This window comes from Podarcis melisellensis (assembly GCF_964234715.1).
Source record: "Podarcis melisellensis genome assembly, chromosome: 4".
Lineage (NCBI taxonomy): Eukaryota > Metazoa > Chordata > Lepidosauria > Squamata > Lacertidae > Podarcis > Podarcis melisellensis.
The window spans coordinates 7,652,741-7,675,223 of NC_138531.1; the positions used below are offsets into that span (position 1 = coordinate 7,652,741).

A 22,483-nucleotide genomic window follows, 5' to 3' on the forward strand; every position below is an offset into this window, starting at 1 on the left:
GGGGTCCCTTTACCTTTAAGTCAATATTATTATTATAATACCATCAAGCCTCATTCTCCTGCAAGCAAGCAAACAAGGCAGGAAGTCTTAAGGAAACTGTAGTCTGCTGAAAACAAATCAGGAAACTGTGGTTAATAGCTCCCAAACAACATAAGATTTAAGCTTACTTTATGCTATGGTTTTCTATCTTGTCTCTTCAGGAAGCCATTGAACCTATTTTTCCTGGAAACTATAGTTATCTGAAGCCTTCCTTGTATTAAGTCTGACTTGTTTCCTGGCTTGTGCGAAGGGAAGAACAAACGTGTGGTATGCAAGTACCTAAGGCTTATTTTATATTTCTGCTTATAAGCTCAGATATGATAGTCCAAACATGGCCATATGCCCTAGAGAATTTTGATAAAGAATATGTGTAACCCTGCTCCATCTACTTAGGCTCCCTTTTCAGCCCCTTTATAAACTCTCACTAGTCCTGTGTTTTGCTGTTTATGCCCTGCAGTAACTAGGCATTCCTAATTGCATGAGCTGAGTGTCCAAAGAGACAACAGCAACAACAACAACTTTGCTAAAGTATGATGGATAGGCTGAAGACACATTTTGGCACTGGGTTCATCTCTGCCTTCTGAAATGGTAATACAGCAGAAATTGTTTACAGCTGAAATTGCACAATATGACTACTACCAAACACAAATTTAAAGAAGATTCTTGTTGGCATCAGACCAAAGGTTAATCTTGCCCACCATTCTTGGTTTCTTTGCTTTTGTTTGTTTTCAGTGGTGGTCAGCTGGCTTCTTCTGGAGAGCTTATTCACAGGAATGAAAAGAACCACCCTCCATTTTTATTTGCCCACAAATAAAAGGGCCAATGTTTGAGGCACACATGGGTGGAGCCAGAGGCAAAAATGGGAGGGGGAGCAGGTGCAATTTTTACCTTTGTATAGTGGAAGCTTCTGAACAAATTAACACAACCCTCTCTACCCATCATACAGACAAGCTAGAGGCATGATCACTTCTCAAGGACACAGTCCTGCCACGCAAAAACACTTAGGGTATGAAAGAGGGCCAGTGAGCTATGTGGCCTGGAGAGTATTCCAAGGGCCAGGTGAGAAGCCTGGAGGACCAAACCTGGTCCCAGGACCTGAAATTTGCCACCCTTCCTGTTGATAAGAGGCTCTATTCAGCTGTCATGGCTAATTCATAAACTCCACAAGTTCCTCTCTTCTTTTGAAATAGTGACCTAAGTGAGCTGTCATCACCATACCTTGCAATAGGGAATTTACTACATGAATGATTCATTGTATGAAGAGGAATATCCTTTTCTTAGCTGTAGGGATGGAGAGATCAGTCTGTTTCTGATCCGTGTCAGTTTTCCTTGCATTCATTCATAAATCTGTGGAAACAGGACAGATCGAGGTTTTTAAAATAAAAAACAACACTAAAATGTGCATTGTTTTTATATGCATTTTTTACAAAATTATTTTTTTACACTAAGGTACAGATTTATTTGCATGACACTTTATACTAAAGTATACATTTTAAATATGAATTTTGGGGCATGTTCTAATTTGTGTGTCCAGGAGGTATGAATTACCGTAGCTGGGTTCAGCTAAAAATGCAGACTGAACAAAATCCTAGTCTGCTTTGAGCCTACTAGCAATGTAGTAACCCCACATTCTAGTAGTAAATAGAATTTGTTTCTTCACACAGATGTCATAAGTTCTTGTTTAGCTAGCCACTTAACCCTAGATGCACATTACTCATGTGTAGGGCAAATGTATATTGAATTGGGAAGAGGGCAGAGCTTTTAACATAGTGTCTGATTCTTGCAACAGTCAAGTATTGTGCATGCTTTTGTGTAAAGCAACAACAACAACGTGTGAGATTCTGCAGAAAACTCCACACAAGGCATGGTTATTGAAAGAAGCAGAGAAGATGTCAGGGAGGGGTTAAAAGCACAACTTTACTCCTGACTCAGCACACCATGCTATACATGTGAGTAACCGTGCTTAGACCTATTGTTTTGTGGCTCGTATGTGCACCACATATTTGGTGGTTTCCAAAGTCTGCAACAGCTTGTCCTGCCTTGTCAATATATTTGCCTCGGGTATCAAGTACCAGTGAGATCCTGAGTGGGTCAAATTCACCAGGCTCAAGTTGAGTCATCTTCTTTTTTTATGAGAATTTGGTTCATCCCTGCAAATTACTCCCTGCAGGAGACTTGGCTTCAGACTGTCAAATTACTTCCCCCAGTGAGACACTGAGCACTTGAGTTTAGCATAAGCTCCTCACAGGGCATGCTTTAATCATTTAACACAAGGAAAATTAGCATAGACTTCAGCCTGAAAAACTATAATCCCCATTTATCCCATAGGGACCTACCAGGACCTTTTCAGGTGAGTCGGTATTTCTAGGCGCCTTCCTTCACTCTTTCTCTGGAAGTGTCATTTTCTAGACAAATTGTTTTCTAATCCTCCTTCGCTTAGATTTTCTGCTCAGCCTTTTTCCCCAGCCTGCAGTGACCCCAATCTGCCTGCGCAGTCACTGGCAAGGTGATAAAGATAGCCATCAAGCCAGCTCACCACATGACCTTTACACATGTCCTCTGGAAGTAGACGTTTTAAGCACTGGCTAATAAAATTGCAGGAACATAAAACATATTGAAACTTTCTGCTTTAATCATGCTAGGAGGAAAAAGAATAACAGTGTATTATGACTTATCTGTAGAGCTGAATACCAACAGGCAAAGTTGCTCCTACTACTGCCATAGCCTCATGATAGAAGAAACATGAGGATGGACTCTTAAGAAGCTGCTGGTTTCTCTCTCCCCTTCCTGGAGACACCCAGGGATTGAAGGGGGAAAATTTCCAGCTGTGAAATGCATTAGAAGAACCAGGAGAAACGTTTGAAAAATGTAGTGTTACCAGTGGCAGAACACAGGTACAGAGCAACAGAAGAAGGTTTAGTGGTTATACGGGACTCCATCATGGGTGTATCACCAATGGAAGATGGAAATTTTACCCAGGGCAGGGAAGACGAGCAGCAATGCTGTGCGCAGGAACATCAATCTCTCGAACTCAACAGGGGCTGGGACACTTTGCAAGGCATTGTGGCTCAACTTCTCCGCTGTAGGGTAGCGATGGAAGTAGGTGTGAAAGGTGAGGCGCTGCTTCTTGGGCTTCTGCTGCCTGAGGCAGGTGTTTCCAGGGGCGGAGGAAGGGGGCGGTGGGGGCATTCTGCCCCAGGTATCATTACCGAGGGGGTGACATTACCGAGGGGGATGACATTTGGCACGCTGCCCACCCACGCCTCCCAAGCCTACTCCAAGCCATGGGGGAAGGAGTGGAGCTGTGCCACATTATCGGCGGCCTTCCCCCCTCTCCTCTTTGGTTTGACAGCTTGGGGGAGGCTTGGAGTCACAGGTGGGTGGTGGGCCATTGTCCCCCGCTCCCAGGCTGCTTCCTGGAGGGGGGAGCCTCCCCCGGGCTGTCAAAAGGAAAAGGAAAGGGAGGAAGGCTGCTCTCAAAGCAGCGCAACTCCCTCCCTCCCCCACCCAGGACGCAGCCCGCCATGAGCAACTCACTTCAGCCCCCATGGGCGTCTCTGGGACACTCACCGTGGGCGGCGCCCCCCTGGGATGCTCGCCCCGCCCCCATGGCCCCACCCCCGGGTGCACAGCATGTGCGCCGCTCCGGGTGCCAGAGCAACTAGCTCTGCCTCTGGGTGCTTCACCCCGTTTCAAAGGCAGGACGGCTCTGTCGGTAGCCTGCCAGGCACTTGACTTCCCCAGCTTCCTTGCAGAACTGTTGCAGAACTGAGTCTTCCTCTCCCATCATATCTTGACAAGGAGATCCCAGTGATCCCAGCTCTTCTTCAGAAGCTCTGCTGCAGTCGTCTCCCCTCTCAGGCTCTTCTCTGCCTGAGGTGATCCTGGCCCCCTTCAGGACTTATAGTCTATATCCACAACCCTCTTTTAATAACTCGTTAGCTCCAGTCCATTGGCCTGTATTTATGAGCCAATTAGAATATGCTCTGACTGGCCTACCACAACCTGACCTTTTTTTTATTCTCATGTCTGGTACATAAACTTCTGAACCTAACTGTAAACCTTCTGAGGCCTATAAATGTCTCCTTGGTGAAAGTTTTAGCTTTGTTGACAGTAAGCAAGCTGCCAAAGCTCATTTACAAAGTCATGATCAGGCTTCATTTACAAGTAGCCTTCTTATCTCTCACAGTTAACTACTTACAGTTATTAAGAAAGTAGCAATTTTATATCACGCAGCACACTTATTTATAGATTTTACACAATGTTGGAAATAAGTAAAGGTACCCCTGCCCGTATGGGCCAGTCTTGACAGACTCTAGGGTTGTGCACTCATCTCACTTAAGAGGCCGGGAGCCAGCGCTGTCCGAAAACACTTCCGGGTCACGTGGCCAGCGTGACATCGCTGCTCTGGCGAGCCAGCACCAGCACCATGTTGGAAATACCTTTTCCCTAAAGAAAGGCAATTCCGACTCACCATCAAGAAGAACTTTCTGGATGGTAACAGCTGTTTGACAGTAGGACGGACTCTGATGGAAGTTGGTGGACTCTCCTTCATTGTAGGTTTCTAAGCCTAGGTTGGATGGTCATCTGCCATGAATGATTTAGTTGAGATTCCTGCATTGCAGGGGGCTAGACTAGATAACCCTGGGTGTCATTTCCAACTCCACAGTTTTATGATTCTCCACAGCAGCTCACAAATTCTTTGGGTCTATGTTTCTTGGAGCAACCTGGCTGTAGCCACATTACCACCAATACTGATAGAGTTCATGGGGTTGCCACACCTTCAGGGCTGCTTTGAAGTTTCACAGATTGGCAGATGGCCACAAGAGGGCTTGAGAGAAAGTCCTTCTTAAGTGTGTTTAGAATTGCAGCCTTCAGGGGCGTCAGTCTGGGCTCCTGACTGTGAGTGTCCCCATCTAAAAACATCACATCTCCACCCAGGCTCCCTAAGCAGGTGAGAAGCCGCCCTTTTGTTAGCCGCCCTGAGCCCAGCTTCGGCTGGGGAGGGCGGGATATAAATAAAATTTATTAAAATTTATTATTATTATTATTATTATTATTATTATTATTAAGGTCCCCATACTTCAGCTGGACCTAGGAACGCCCCTTTCGCTAAATTTTCTGTCTTAATTCCAACCAGTGTGGTATTTGCTGACTTCTTAGTCTTCATGTTCTTTATTTGAAGACAGGGCCCCAGCAACTGTGGTTATTGTATCATGTATCATGCTTAATGATATCCCCAGGGGCTGCCCCTATGTCTCAGGTTTGGGCTTTGTAATCTCAGGAATAGACTGAGAGGTTTCACTTTTGCTTACACTCAGCCACAGGTCCATTCCACGTCATGTTGTGTAGAATTGTGAAAGGAGATATGGGAAGTCCAATTTTAAATTTTGTATGCACTTTTAATGCAAAATTATATTTTGGTGTGTGCCTCTTTTGTGCCCCAAAGCTGCATTGCAAAATCCAAGTAAGTGTGCCATCAGATTGGGAGTTCAGGAGTATCAACACAGGTTTGTCCACTGTGGAAAGTAGAGGCCAGGCTGCTTCTAAGAGTGGGGGACAGTCCTGAGACATCTCACCTTCCCCAACTCTTAGGGGTATTGCATTCCAAAGGCTGTAAAGACATTCTTGGCTACCAGATGAACATCTCCAGTAATGAAGAATAATTAAAGCTCTTTTGTTAATGTTTCCCAAGCCACTCTTCAGTTAGCTGTTCACAGTGATCAATGCAACCAAACTTGCAACAAGAATTAGCATTACATAGAGAAATAATAGTCGGCCTGTATAACAAGTCCTCATTGGCATGACCCAATACAATCAGCACAAGCATAACTATTAGAGGGGTTTTTGGGGGGATGGGGTTGGCAATAACATTCTGGTGAAAGATATTTATAATAGTCCATCAGTGGTAATAACTTCCAGTGAGGGGAAACAACCTCTCATTTCTTTTTGAATGTGCAACTCTGGTATAATCAAAAGGCGGGGTTGTTAGAGAAAAATGTGGATTACCTTGCAATTGAGTAATGATTATAAATGCTAATCCTATCTGTTGATTGAAAGGTGTATAGCTCTGATTGGCAGGGTAGAGAAAATTCCACTTATATTCCATCTATTGGTAGTATTATAGATATCAAAAACTAGAGATTAATGGATAAGCAATTAAGAACATGAGAAGGAATGAGGGGTTTTTGTAAGAAAACTGTCATTCATTATATCAAATAAAGAAATCATCCTTTCTACAGCGAGAAGTACTCGAGTTTGCAATCGTTCTGTGACATCTACAAATTAGGCAACCAATTAGCCTGATAAAAGAGGGAAACGGTATTGAGAAGTCAAATAATGATAGAACACATTGCTTCTTATCTATAACCCCAAGCATGCTTGGATATCATGCTTTTGAAATTATTCTTATCTATTAAGTTGTAAAATGGCAGACCTCAATTACTGTATATGGGAGAAAGTAGAGGGGTATGCTTAGGGTCATCATTAGAGTAGGGGCTAAAACTGCTTCACAACTTTGCCATTTTTGTCATGATTCTGCTCGGTTTAGATACCTGGGGATAGCTCCCCTGAGTAAGAGGCCTGGGGCCTTCCAGCAAATCCCAGTACAACTGAGAAGATAGGGAAGAAATTGCAAAAGTCCCTGAGAAGCTCTGAAGTACCACTTCTCAGAGATGTCACACCTCAGTTCTTCAAAACCCCTTGACCACATCCCAAGCACTGGCTTGGTCACCAATTCCTCACATTCACACCCTGGGTCTCAAAAGCGAGGCAGTCTACTTCTGGATATGCAGAACTGGTGGAGACAAACAGAAGACTGGCTTAATAAATCTTCCCCCTCACTCCAAAAACACCTTGCATTTCAACAAAAACCAGAATTCTCTCTCCCGCTCTCATGATCGACAAACATGAATTCTAGTATAAGTTGATGGCATTCAATGCTAGTAGGCCCATTGAGTTTATAGACATGACTCATTCATTTCAATGGGTTTACTCTGAGTCTAGGAGAAGGAAAACTCTGGTCCTAAACCTCTGCTGCCTTGCAAGATATCTCCAGGAAAAGAAAATGCTAAGGAATAAACCATACACAAATCTGGCATGGAGTCCCTAAGATGGTTGGATGGCATCTTGTATGTCGTCTCCTGGCAACTCCTGTAGCCAACCCAAACATATTGCTCTGCTTTCCTTTGGACCACATCAGTGAAGCCGAGAGTGGGGGTCTTGTTGTGTGGTCAGCCCAGGACCTCCACACACACTGCCCAGTCTTGCACTCTGGGGAGGTCACTTTGGTGCTGGTAACACAGCAGTTTGACTTCACCCCTGAAAGTGCACTCCATTGTCTCCAGAGACAGACAGATGCGGACAATATTACTTTCATTGGGTTTACTCTGTGTAGAACTTAGCTGAATACAACACAGAGTCAACAGGGCTGTAAGTGATCTTAGTCATATAGGATTGTTCATGCATTTCAACAGAACCTTCCAGAATTTTCTCTTCTTCCAACCCACCCTCAATGTGAATTACAAAAAGTTCTCAAGAGGCCCTTTGTCTCACAACCAACCTTAGCAAAGGAGAAAAGATGTGCTACTGAATTGTCCTGTACAAAGAAAAGCTGTGGTTCTGTCCTCTACCATGTGCTCAAAAAATGAAATAAAAAGATATGAGAGAGAGAGAGAGAGAGAGAGAGAGAGAGAGAGAGAGAGAGAGAGAGAGAGAGAGAGAGAGAGAGATATGCAATCTAACTAGGGGAGTATTCATGAGGTTTGCAGATTTGGAAGAGCAGTCTCATTAAGAATTTGTGGTTCTAATTGGCTCAGGTAAGGTGCCTGGAGGTTTGCTTGGCCTCCTAGGGATAGGGGAAAAAAAAACATGACAAAAGGACCTTTAAATAAAGGCTGTCCTGATGGTTTAATTATTTGTTTTTAAAAAGGAAGAATTTAACTGGAGACACAACAGCAATCCCATGGTGGGCATGAACAAGAGGGGAGAATCCAATGGAAACTGCGAAATTCCTTCTTCCCACCCACTACTGGCCAACCACTGGCTGCCTCTCCTGTGTCTTACTGGAGACACCAAATGCAGAAGTCATTTCCACATTTAAAAAAAACCTATTTATTTAGCAACTGGACAGAACCTTCACAATTCATATTTTCCTTCACACTCAGAGCCCTGTACAGTGGAACCTCGGTTTCTGAACATAATCCGTTCCAGAAGTCCATTCGACCTCCAAAACGTTCGAAAACCAAGGATCAAAGGGCTATCAGCAAGTTCAATGGAAGAAAAATGAAAAACACGCCTCGGAAGCCGTTTGACTTCCAAGGCGCATTCGAAAACAGAAGCATTCACTTCTGGGTTTTGGCGTTCGGCTTCCCAATCATTCGGCAGCTGAGACGTTTGAAAACTGAGGTTCGAATGTACAAACTACTCCTGTCTATGTAAGAAGATCCTCTTTCTCCCAGTTTTTAGAGCACTTTTGCCTGCAAAACGGGAACAGCCTCATGCAACTGCACATTATATTCATGATCTATCCTACGCATTTTTGCCATTTGAGTGATTTCTTTCATTTCTTTCCTGTTCTCCTTAGTTGATATTTAAAAAGAAAGAAACAACATTTTGAAAACTTCTTTGCAGGTTAGATGCTGATTGTCAATGGCAGCTGATTAAGTCTCTAAAACTCATTGCAGTACAACTGAAATGTGCCCACAAATTCCCACCTCCATACACTTCATATCAAATTTGCTTCACAGAATAACAAAACCTTATTTTCTTCTTATGTTTCAAGCCTCTTTGATCCATTGTCAAACTGTGTTGATTCTAATTCTTCATGTAACTGGATCGGCAATCACACTTTCTCATTATGGTTGTATTGATTATCCTTTTCTCATATTTGTATCATCACTTGTTACAATGAATATATTTAAAGAAGCCTATTATTGAAAATTTATCCAGGCAGTTATGACAACCAATATTCTTCTCTGTCTTATTTCATGCAGAAGGAAGATTCACATTCACTTCTTCACCATAGCTCGTTTTTGTTCATTTTCATAGAATTTGTGGCTTATTGTTGCTGTTATGTAATTAGGAAAAGAACGCTAATTTAAGTTAATTGAGCTCTGGAAATGCTCCAGGATCCTAGAGGAAACTGAAGTTTTGATAGGTGATATTGAACATTTTACTATCTTGATTCTTGTTCACGTACCCCTAAAGCAAACAAACCTGAAATGCCACACTGAAAGCAGATCATTAGACCCGAGTCAAATGACATTTCATACACCCCAATCCACGTACCAAAGCCAAATGGACTAGCAACTGAATCTTAATTCAGCACTGGTGAAAATGTCCCCCACCCTGCTTAAGGGGTAAAAGACTTGGGGGGTGCAGAGTAGGCCATATGGCACAGATGCAAATAATTTTGTTCTTCAAAAAGGCAGTGTTGGCCCGAGCCAGTTTAACTCCTGAGGTGAAGGGCAAGTTGGTACACCATCCATAGTCCTTGTACAGAAGCTAAGTGGGCTGACAGCTGAATCTGACTTCAGCACTTGCGATGTGACTGTATCCTTCATCACACCAGAGGCAGCAAGTTAGTTTAGGGGACCCAGGAGACTGTGTGATATACACAACTCTGCCCTCCAACAGATAGTAAAGCCAGAGGAGCTCAAGAGGTCCAGCTAGGGGACTGTCTCTGCTGCCTGTCAGTATCTGCATCCTCTGGTGATTGCCCCTTCCTGTCTAATGGTAGGGTTGGCCCTACCAACATCTAACCACTGCTTTGCACTTCACTCTGCCTAATGGTAAGATCATGCCTCATACAATCAGCCTAGCCCATTCGTTTAGAGCAGTGGTGGCCAAACTTGGCCCTGTTAGCTAGGGATGATGGGAGTTATGGTCCAAAAACAGCTGGAGGGTCAAGTTTGGCCACCACTGATTTAGAGCCAAGATGGGGAACCTCCAACCTGTAGGCCAAACCTGACCTTCCAGGAGTTCAAATTTGGCCTGTGAGGCCATTTCCCTCAAACTATGCTCATCTGCCCTACACCTGATGTCATATGTGATGTCAGGTGTGGAAGACATAGAAATGCAGTTGCCAATGAACAATCTGGTGCTTTAGACTGTGTGATCTTGATTTTGGACTAGCAAGGGAAAGCTGGCTTCCGTAAAGCCAACACCTGCTGGATCAGCTGAGCAAGCAACTTCATTAGAAAGCAGAATTCAGTGTGTTCGCTGTACCTGTGGGGAACTGGCACATCCAGTCAATGTCTGGCTCTGCTGCCCATCAGCTAAGCAGCAAACCAAAAGCCTCAGGCATAGAGCTCTTTACAATCTCTGCATGGTGCTTTGAAGTCCTTACTTGAGGATGTCAAAGCACCCAATCACCGGCCATCCTTGTGATGTCCAATGATTGACATGTGGGCAGCCTCACCCACTAGTCAAATTCAGCCTGTGAGACTAGGATCTGATAAAGAACAGAAGAGCTTCTCCACCTTTGAGTTGGAGGCTTTCACATCCTTTATATGTACCACGTTTATCATCGTGAGAGGAAAGTAATCTGAAAATTACCCAGAAGAAGAAGAAGGGTTTGGGGAGGGGGAGGGAAGAAATATATTTAGGTTCAAATTGTAAATAATGGAATGACTTTGAAGAGTCATTTTAGCCCCAGCTGAGTTTTAGACACTATAAATTCAAATAATCTGATCTAAATAACTGCATTTCAGTGTTTCATACATTTCCACTCACTCGAGAACTAGAAAATATGGATGTGAAATGTCATAAACATATTCCTTGAAATACCAATAGATTAAGAAAAAAGTTTGTGGGAATTCAGAAGTGACCTTGATAATTAGCTGAAGGCTTAACAATATGGTCATCCCAAAAGAGGTAAACTGAAATAATCTTACTGGTTGAAAATATGTTCTTTTCCTTTTTTTATTTAATGTTATGAACCACACTGTAACGGTGTATTATTTTTCTCATTTTCCAAGCATGCGTTCAGATCATTTAATATAATTGTATGTTTTATGTGCACTGAGGTGTTATAAAGCACTAAAAGATGAAGAAAACGGATGGTCTTATTATAGCACAGATCTACAGCACAGCCCAACAATTATAGGGAAGCTTCTTGTTAGCTCTCTCTTTCCAGCGGTATACATATAAGCAACAATGACAAACAGCAGTGCTTACCTTATTAATACTTCACTACTAATACATCAGCTTTAACTAAGTCTCAGGTGACCTAAAACACTCTCAACTGAGGCAGGGCCTTTGCCTTAACTTGCATGCTTCAACAGTTTTATTATGTTAGCTTTCTTTCGACACACATAATGCACAAATAAACTGATCCGTTGGGTATCTAGGCCCTCGTTGATATTCCGCAGATTAACTGAAGTTTTATTCAGAGTGAAATAAAAAAGAAGAAGCTAACAATGGCAGGAATGTACACAAGCTTGTAAATTGCAGCAGTGCTAATCAAATGTGGGTTTAGCAGTTGATCATTTCCTCAAGGCTTAAATGTTATAAATGAATGTTTGGTGAAGAACAGCCCTTCCTCCACCCCACCATATCCCGTTTATCTGAGAGCAAACTATATTTTAGCCCTATGGAAGATGCTGAGAAATACACAGCCATTTCTAATAACCTGACGTTCATAATAATACGATTGCAAACTAAATGGCCTGGGGTGGTGGTTAGGCCGTCAGATCTAGCAGCTGACGGTCAGATCTGCCTCCAAAGTAGCTCCATCTGCCCCTTGTTGATCTGAGAATGTTTTGGGTTCACCCTCTGCCAATTCAAAACCAAAACTGACTATCCAATCTGGTATCAAGGTCAAATGCACCCCAAGAAAGCTAGTGGAAGTTATTAAATATGACACAATTTGCCGGTAAGAAACAAATGCATTTTCAAGAGTTTCCTTTTCCCAATAAAACTATATAGTCACAAAAGACCCTTCCATTAGTGCATATATAACAGTACGTACAGTGGTACCTCAGGTTATAGACGCCTCAAGTTACAGATTCCACTAACCCAGAAATAGTATCTCGGGTTAAGAACTTTGCTTCAGGATGAGAACAGAAACCGTGCAGCAGTGGCACAGCAGCAGCAGCAGGAGGCCCCATTAGCTAATGTGGTGCTTCAGGTTAAGAACAGTTTCAGGTTAAGAACGGACCTCTGGAACAATAGTGCAATAATAATTAATTATAAAATACCAGTCACAACAACCAATTTGATAGACCTTCCAACTATAGCATAGCTGCTCTGACTCTACTGCTGTAGCTGTACAGCAACTACATTCCACAACTTCATGGGGTGGAGAGACAAAACTGTTTCATATTACAATGTTGTGCCATTGCACTGATCAAAGAGATGATTCCTTTCCCTTTTCTTGGTGTCAGCAATGGCAGGTCCTACCAATTTTGAGACTGGCTCTTCTGGTTTCTTTGGCAATCTGGTCTAGATCCATCCTACATCAGTTTGATCAACTAGGCTACAAGAAATAGACTTTTTAAAGGATGTTCAGACTATATTGGATTATTAACCTTCCAAAATAAAAATAGAGAGAGAGAATGTCCACCATATTTTTGGGGGGAGGGGTGGCACCCACCAACTTCCACCATTTGATTATCAATGTATATAGGATGTAGAGGTGTTGAGAGAAGTGAATGATTTGTATTGTATGAAAATAGGTGTGTGTGTGTGTGTTTAACCCAATTGAAACAGCATTTGGTGGGGTCACTTGAACCCCTAGTGCCTTAGAAGCACACATCCCACCCCCATTCATTCCAGAAGGAGAAGAATTAACTCTAAAAGCCGTAAGGGTAAAAACTTGAATTTTTATCTACATTAAGGAAGGATGGGTCCCTAAAACAGCACATAGCAATTAGCCCCTTGTCTAAGTTAAGGGCCATCTGAATCACAGGTTTATGGCAGACTGACATTAAAGCAGTATGGATTCCCCACACCTCAGTTTTGTCGAGGTGTGTTTGACCCCAACTCTCACTACTTGTTGTTAAAATGTTCCTCACACTCTTGCTAATTAAAAAGACGTCATGAGCTGTTTTATCAATTGTAGTCTGGAAAGACCAAATAAAAACTGCTCTCTGCCTCATAAGAGGACCTCTGAAAGAAAACACATTTGACTGATGCGGGTGGTGCTGTGATCTAAACCACTGAGCCTCTTGGGCTTGCCGATCAGAAGGTCACGGTTCGAATCCATGCGGCGGGGTGAGCTCCTGTTGCTCTGTCCCAGCTCCTGTCAACCTAGCAATTCAAAAGCATGCCCAAAATGCAAGTAGATAAATAGGTACCATTCTGGTGGGAAGGTAAATGGTGTTTCCATGTGCTGCTCTGGTTTCGCCAGAAGCGGCTTAGTCATTCTGGCCACATGATGTGGAAAAACTGTCTGAGGACAAACATTGGCTCCCTCGGCCAGTAAGGTGAGATGAGCACCGCAACCTCAGAGTCATTCGCGACTGGACTTAACTATCAGAGGTCCTTTACCTTTACCTTTCTACCTTTGACTGAAGCCCTCACACCACACACATTCATGAGATGCACTCTTTTAAATGCCTTATGGTTAAAGTTTTGCCAAACATAGAGTTTGACTACCTAGGAGGAGGTTAAAATGCTCTAACTCCTGATTGGCATTTTCAAAAAGCATGGTGGTTTAGGAAATACCCAGGTATGCCATCCCTGAGGTGGATGCAGTTTCCATGTCACCTTGCCAGCAACAATGCCTTCTTAGATTTTCATGTTGGGCATGCATTGTTCTTGCAGCCTCCTTGCCCAGTTAAGAATCGGTCATAAGAGAGAAGAAGAAAGAAAAAGATGGCAAAGTCACAGGCCACCTTGGATTAACCCTCTGCTTCCCATGCACATGGAAGTTCTTATTCCCTTCTACTTTGTTAATATCTGAGTGCCTGAAGAAGAAAATCAAAGTGGTGTTTTCCCCCTACCAATCCACATCCATACTACCCAGCTAGTAAAAATGTAATAATAAAGATCAAAATTATCATTTTGCTGCAGGGTTTTAGAGCTCTTGATGGATGTGTCTGTTGGAGAACTTGGAGGTGTTGAAGGAGCAGCTGTGGAAAAAGGGGAAATCATCTTCCTAGACCTTTTGTTGCTTTAGGTGCCCTGTCAGGCCTGTGGCCACAATGAAATAGCTCGGTTAATGCAAGATGTTAATAGCCAAGGAAGGAGGTGAGCTTTCCTCACCTGGACAGAAGGTACCAGTGCCGTCTGGCTTTGGGATAATAAATACAGACCTTGTATTTTTATGTTGCGCACCACCTTGCTATATTTTCTGTGAAAGTGCAGTTTAAAAATTCCAAAATAATAAATAAATAAAGTTCTAAGGCCCTCGTCCACAGTAAAGATTTGAAGCATATGATGCTTGTAAAGAAGATGCGTGGCTGTATTTTCTCCTATTTTCATGGATTTCTTTAATACCCTCCAAGTGCCATGTGTTAATTGAGTTAAAAATTGCCACCTCTCCCTTAATTTTAACTTTCAGCGTTTTCTCGTTTTAGAATGTATGATTAAAATACAAGCAGCAGCCACTGAGGGAAAAAAATGTGGGTTTTAAAAAATAATAATAATAATGTCGCTTTAACAAACTCTGTAGTTCTTGCAGTCTTTCACTAAGGTTACACAAAGACTCTAGTGCTAAACACAGAGAAGCTACACAAAGACGCTGGTAAATACCTTACTTGGAAGAAAATTCCACCAGTTTCCCTCCCTCGCAGCGATTATTTCCTCATTGACAGTGATTTCATAACTCCATAAAGCTATTAATTCAGATTCTGAAGATACTACGAAGTTGTATGCTATGCACTGGGTCTAATCAATTTCTTTCAGACAAAATGGATGTATAGGGCATGTAACTTTTTAAGAAAATAAAAATAAATGGGTCACATCCTTTATTTAGCCCTATAATCAAACACACAGATCCAGCAAAATCAAATTCTTCCCCGCCAGCTGCATTTTTATTTCTCAGGTCTGTATTCACATTGAATGAGGAGGGATTGTTAATCCTCCTTGAAAAGGATGGAATTGCTAATGCAGTTAAGTACTACTTGACATGTTAAGTACTTTCTTTCTGAATGCAGAAATTAAGCAGAATATGATAAAGGGGGTTCTCTTTTTTCCAGTATGGTGCAAAATCTTCGGAAGAGTTCTCCTTATTTGTAGCCCAGAAATAAAATCTAAATGTTTTTTCATGTTTCCTCCAGAAGCCTGCTGCTTTCTTTGTCTTTTGTTTTATGGCATCATTTTCTGATTGCCAGTTTATCACCACAGTGTTTACCGTGTACCAGTTCAAACCCTCATTTTATTACGAAAAAAGAAAGAGGCAAATTATTCCTCTACTTAAATGTTTTGAGTTCTTATGTAAAAATCACCAGCCTGTGAACTATAATTCATTCTTAAGTGAAAGAGAAAGTTACCAATGTTTTCCTCAAACCACGCAAAGCCCAGTGTGAATACGGTGTGTTGGAAGAAAGGCAGGAGACCGGGAGACATTCATTGATTAACTAGGACCCATTTACTAATTACAACGTTCTCTGGAGGGAACCGGCTCAAAATTTATAGCTGTACAAGCAACACAAGACTGAGCCTGCAAGGAGAAATTTCTGATAGCTGTTGCGCAATGGACTGACAACCTCATTGCACTGTCTGCATTTGAATGTGTAACATATCAGAGTCAGTCACTTCTGGATAAATGTCTGTATATACTAAGCTGCATGCCTAGAAATGGTAATATTCTGTGGCACCACTTGTACTGTTAAGATTTTTGCTTTTGAAGCATCTCTGGAAATTGATGTATTTATATGGTTCCTTGTTCTTGTTGTCTGTTGCACAAAAGGAAGAAACCGAGTAAAAACAAAAACATAGGGTCCCTAATTGATCAAATTACATAGGCCTATATAACTCACCATCCTGATTTGTACATTGGCCAGTTAGATGCCTGCCTGAGAAATTAGTGGCTACTACCATATCACGGGTGGTGCTGTGGTCTAAACCACTGAGCCTCTTGGGCTTGCCAATCGGCGGTTCGAATTCCCTTGATGGAGTGAGCTCCCATTGCTTTGTCCCAGCTCCTGCCAACCTAGCAGTTCGAAAGCATACCAGTGCAAGTAGATAAATAGGTACCACTCCAGCAGGAAGGTAAACTGTGTTTCCGTGTGCTGCTCTGGTGTCGGTGTTCCATTGTGCCAGAAGCAGCTTATTCGTGCTGGCCACATGGCCCGGAAAAACTGTCTACAGAGCGGACAAATGCCAGCTCCCTCGGCCTGTAAAGTGAGATGAGCTCCGCAACCCCAGAGTCATTCAGAACTGGACTTAACTGTTAGGGGTCCCTTTATCTTTACCATATCTTGGGGTAGCAAGTTCTGAAAATTGATGATGCACTGCTTAGAGAAGTGTTTTCTTTTATCCATACTGAATCTTCTGCCATTTAGATCCATTAGGTCATGTGCACACAATTTGGTGCACACACCGCGTGCCTCTCATCTTCCATTCTACATCACTGCCCCCCCCCCACGTGCTGCCCTCTCAGCTTGGCATCCAGTGCGGGCAAACTGGTCATGCTAGCCTAAATCTGCCTCTGTTTAGAGATTTGTGGGCAGGGCTGGAGAAACCAACTTAAGTCCATTCCAAGTCAGGTTCAAGTACTCAATCACAGTTCTGTTCTATTCTGTCCTGGTTTTTTGCAGACTTTCTGAAAGGACACACACAAAACAAAAACATTGTTATTAGTACACATTTTGTACATGTTCCTCCCATAAAACACACATTTTTCAATGTCATTTTTCTGTAAAATGCCTACATTTCACATGTAAAATACATATTTTTCTTTTGTGGACCCAAAGTGCACAAATTCAGAGAAGTGTGTGATCTGACTGATAGCTGCATTCTGATTCACCAGCATAAATTTTGAATTGGGTTGGTGTGCTACACAAAGGGGAACAAATAGAACCCCCTTCCAACCCTACTTGTAGGGAACGGGGGAGGGGGAGAATAATAATAATAATTGGTCCTTTCAACAACTCACATTGAAATCTTGTAATTCTCTAAAAAGTATAATTTTGGGAGCAAAGCATGGGTGGCTTTCACATCTCTGCCAGGAACATATCAACTAGACCCACAGATCACTAGCGCCCTATGTTTGTGGGCCAAAATGGAACACTAATAGCATGATCTTACTCGGCAGTAAGTTCCATTTAGTTCAATGGATTTACTCACAAGGAAGTGTCCAAAGGATTTCAGCCTTAGACAGCTCAGTACTTTGTGGCACATTTTCTGCCAAAGCCACAGCAGAATATAAGCATCTAAGTGTTATCTGCATCATCCTTAATTTGAACTCATGTTACTCACCACTTAAAATATGAATGCTTAGGCTGATGAAAATTCTTAAAGTAATCCTGCTTCACTGCACTTAAGAAGTTTTGCTGTTCGAAATAGTAATTCAAATGAAAATTGCTGGAAAGGAAAAATTAATGTTAATGTACTGAAGATCACCGAGTACTTTGTGTTGATGTGGCATGGAAAATATTTGTCTTCAGAAAAGCTTTGCACTGGTGTGCATTTTTTCTGTACTCTGAAAAGCTGCTAGTCAAGTGTGTTGATAACACAAAGACGGTTGTCACAGGCTGGTTTACCACACCTCTCAATTACTTGGATGTAAATCTCACGGCTGACATTCACTTTAATAGAAACTTTCTGCAGACAGGCTTGAAGTGGCAGTTTTATCTGCATCATAGTATTTAAAATATTGCACATGTATGATGCACACATAATACACATTGATGATGATGTACATATGCAATTGCCTCAAAATCAGCAGCTGAAGTACTCCATGGAGATAGACTTTCTGATAACCACACCACTCAGAGGTGGGACTTGTATTCCAAAGGTTCTTTTAGATATAAAAATGAAGTTCAATAAAAAACCAAGAGATAATGCCCAGATCTAATTACCAACTATCTGAGTGAGGCAATGGTACTTTAAAAGAAACCTAATTCTACAAACATGGGTTGGCAACTGGGATTTTTAACAACTTAACCTTTGTACTGCAGCTAAAGGCAGATGTGAAGCTCCTAAATAATGCCAGCCATAAGATGAATAATTTAATACAATTTAGCATAATGTTAAAAAACAACAATTAAAAGCCATGGGCAAAGTTCCTGGCCTTCCTGAAGCTTTAAAAATGATGTACACTTTGTAGCAAGAAATGTAAAAGCATAATCACATAAAGGCTTGCCTTTTACGAATTTCTTAACCTATTTCTGTGTTCGTTCTCAGTGGAACTACTGTGAAGAAATAGGCAACTTCTGCTTTGATCCAGTACAGGTGATCCATGCGTGTGGGGAGATCTCCTGGTGAAACATTGCATGCACAGAATGGTGTGACATGTGTCATTCTTATACCCTCCAACATGTTGCTGTGGAAAACCAGGGTGGTCATGAAGATATATATAAAGAGGTAGATTCATGTGAAGTTTTTCCTGATCTGTAACTGGCAGGTATACCCTGTATATACATGGGCAGGTGTTTGTGTGCTCTTGTTTTCAGAAATGCCCTCCAAGACATGACTCCTCATGGAGAAGGATTCAGCATAGCTTTCCTCCTATCATGTGATACAACAGGCTTTTATGGGAAGATTAAGTTTTAACTCCCAACATTTACTGCTCCCCCATACATAAACGTGATATTAAAATAATTTAGTCCAGAAAAGGCTTTACCACTTAATTCTGCCGTTTGAACAAACTGATCCCAAGACCAGCTGCAGACCATGATCAAGAATAATGTTTCATTTCCCATTCTTTGCCACTGCTGCATATTTTATTTATTTATCCCACTGTGATACACATTATTATGTAAGTTGCAAAAGACAGCTTTCATTATATTCATATGATGCCTTTAGTGGTAAAATAATGTTTCTCCTAACCTGAGATCACTGACATCTATCTAGCTATCTAACTATCTCTATCATCTATCTATCATCTATATCTGTAAACAAGTTTCTCCCACAACAAAAACTGGAAGTTTAAGAGTTACTGTTATATAACTTTCTCCTGCAAGGTTCTTCCAGGACAGCAAAGCCCTTCCAGAACATCACGATTCATTCCTTCATTTTTCACCATTAGCTGAAATAAAACTGAATGCCCCTACCCCGCTAAATAAATTAGAGTCTTATGAAATATAAAAAGCACTAGGAGCCAGAGACCTGAACTAAATGTATCAACCAGAATTAGAAAATGACCCCCGAATCCTGAATATGACATCGTTCCTACCCCCTCCCAACCCTACAAACAAGCAAACAAACCTATCAGCAGCCTTTACCTCCCAGTCATCACAGCACTTGGAACAGTGTCCGAGAGGTTGTAACATTAGGTTTTCTGATAACAAACTGATGGGCTCATCAGTGAAGGGTTGCACACCTGCTTGGCTATTGCTAGTGTTTAATAGTGGACTAGGATGCTATGAATATTTGTGATTTTCTGTTCCCAAAGCAAAAACTACACATTCACTGTTGTGGATAAAGAATTCATAGAAGCAGCAAGTTTGCAAATTGCTTCATTGTATTCACAAGCAAAAACAGCTCATGGGCAATAGCCTAGTATGGCAACTTTCATTCTTTCATTTCATTGACCTTTCTTCCAAAGAGGTCAAGGTGCATACATAGTTTTTGCTCCATGCCTACAACCCTCTAATCCTCACAAGAAATAACCCTGTGTGGTAGGCTGAGAAAGAGAATACAGCCAGGCCAAGGTCCCTCAGGGAGTATCATATTTTGACACGTTTGCCGACAGAGCCTAGGGTTTGCCGATCAGAAGGTCGGTGGTTCGAATCCCCGCAACAAGGTGAGCTCCTGTTGCTCGGTCCCTGCTACTGCCAACCTAGCAGTTCAAAAGCATGCCAAAATTGCAAGTAGATCAATAGGTACCTCTCTGGCAGGAAGGTAAATGGCGTTTCTGTGTGCTGCTCTGGTTTGCCAGAAGTGATTTAGTCATGCTGGCCACATGACCCGGAAGCTGTACGCCGGCTCCCTTGGCCAGTAAAGCGAGATGAGTGCCGCAACCTCAGAGTCGTCCGCGACTGGACCTAATGGTCAGGGGTCCCTTTACCCTTACCTTTTACTTTTAACTATGGATCTCTACGACGACTCTTATCATGAAAAAGGGGGTGTGTCCTGGAAAAAGAGGACGTATGGCAACTCTCCCCAGGCCTAGTCCAGCACTCTAACCATTAAATTGGGAATCCAATGTGAGAGGTGGAAAGCAGGAACTGTATACAAGGACTAAGCAATGGCAGCAGCTCTCCAGTTTTCAGAAGGGACATTCCAATCCCCTGGGGAGTGAACCTTGGACCTTCAGCATGCAAAACAAGTCCTCTCCTGCTGAGCCATGGCCCTTCCACTAAAGTGGCAGGAGCTAACAGATAATGCACACGGAGTTCATGCACATGCTCTAAAATCATCTGTGTAGAGCTGCCCAGTGGACAGACGCAGACACATACGGAGGATATAAGCCACTCATCGCCGCTCATACATTGACAGTGATTCTTGAGAGTGTGATAGCGCAGCTTGTGTGAATGACTGCTGTGAAGCAGCATCTGCCAATGTGGTTATAACAGCTCATATATTACTTCCCCCACACTTCTGTCCCTAACAGGCCACTGTAAACGGAGGGGTGGTTTTTTATATAGGCGGCATGAACTGGCCCATGAGCAACAGCAATTTCCTTGATTGTCGCAGCAATTTTTTCCTGCTGCTTCAATCACAGAAATATTGTTGATTAATATGTCCATTGGAGCATTCTGTTTCAACATCTAGCTACTTCTATAAAATATTATAGATATATATGTTCCATTTGGCGATTGGTCAGTGGACCAGCCAACCCTAAAAAGTTAAAACATGCAATATGGGGGCAGCGCAACAGAATCTGGAGGTGAAGAGTCCTTGGGGAAGTCACATCTTTCAGGGAGTGGGAATTGCGCTTTCCTTGTTTTTGTGCTGTGATCCTTAAATATGGAGATAAGGATGGGTGAAGCTGTCATCTTACGTTTGGTCCTCCACTATATTCACAACACATTGCACTTAAAAAAAAAAATCCACATGAAAAGCCAACAACTTTATAGAGTGAATTTCTCCTAATACACACTTCTGAATGTGCAAACTTAATTTAATTTCTCCACCAACCCTGTATGGAGATGTTGACATTTCATTCCCTATAGATATGGTACCCAACATTTGATTGTGTGATGTATTTTTTAATCTTATTTATAACATCCCTTCCAAGCCAACTTCAGCCCCCCATCACAATTGTATAATTTGCTTAGAGGCCTCATTCCATGCCCTGTAAGTGCAAGATACCTTTGCCCAGCAGTGCTGTGGCCCACAGGTTGCAGTAAAATACTGGGCAAAGTTTTGCCCAGTGTCTTGTCTGTGTGATGGGCTCATGGGAAAACACTGTCTCATAAGCCCTGGCAAAGGAGAGGGGGAAAACTTCCCCTGCAGCTTAGGACCACTTGAACTTTAAAGCTTTCCACCCACCCTCGGGTTAGAGCCTTCACTGAGCAATTCTGGGTCACTGGTTAACAACAGGGCTGTTAAGAATTGGTTTTCCCCTCTCAACCTGATAGACACTTGGTTGGGTTTCCCCCCCCCCCACCTTTCCCTCAGTGAAATTATGGCCTTGCTTTGTTAGGTGAAGAACATTGTATGAGGGCGTCATGGCATTGGGAAGGATCAACATAGTATAGGGGGCCCCTCGTAAGAGGTCAGAGGGCCGTATTGACCATGACACCTCCAAGCTTGGGTTGGGGTATCTGTCTGGTTGGAATCTGCACCCTGGTCACCCAGTGACAACTTGCTTGCTTGGCTTGAACCACAGCAAGGTTCAGCACTGGTCAACTCCCATGAAACAGGTTTGGGGCAATTCAAACCCAATGGATCCACTTGGGACTTCTGAAATGAAGAACTGAACCTGGCCCTAATGCCATGCCAACCCTTACCCTGCCTGCTGCTGTCAATAAAGACTTGGCTTGATTTTATCCCACCACCATTGTACAATCTGGTTATTTTGCTGCTCTCATGTTCCTACCTGGGCAACTGCTTCCTAGAAGTGATCTGCAACTTTCTTCAGATATGTGAGCATTCAGAAAGGCTGCGACTGTATATAGTGAATTGTGTCAAAAGAAATTCATTTTGTGACTAGGTTCCCCCTCCCCCCGGACAAATATATAGTCAAATAGCTTAGTGAACTTAACTTACGCTTTTCACAATGCCTTGATTTTTTGGCTGCAGGATTTTAGTGCAGAATCCATGTGCTTAGAGCATGAAGTGGGTTGTTGTTGTTTAGTCGTTTAGTCGTGTCCGACTCTTCGTGACCCCATGGACCAGAGCACGCCAGGCACCTCTGTCCTCCACTGCCTCCCGCAGTTTGGTCAAA

At 42.5% G+C, this 22,483-nt stretch overlaps 2 long non-coding RNA genes across 2 annotated transcripts in view; one reads left to right on the plus strand and one right to left on the minus strand.

Moving 5' to 3' along the window:
- The window catches only part of LOC309367792, a 95,191-nt gene that overhangs the window by 45,467 nt on the left and 27,241 nt on the right, over positions 1-22,483 (plus strand). The gene's annotated exons all lie outside the window — the stretch shown is intronic.
- On the minus strand, positions 230-22,361 carry LOC309367762. The gene is made up of 5 exons (XR_014167331.1): positions 22,306-22,361; positions 22,136-22,204; positions 17,407-17,511; positions 16,675-16,750; positions 230-1,386 (listed from the first exon to the last, which is right to left on the minus strand). It is a non-coding gene; the product is annotated as an uncharacterized lncRNA (long non-coding RNA).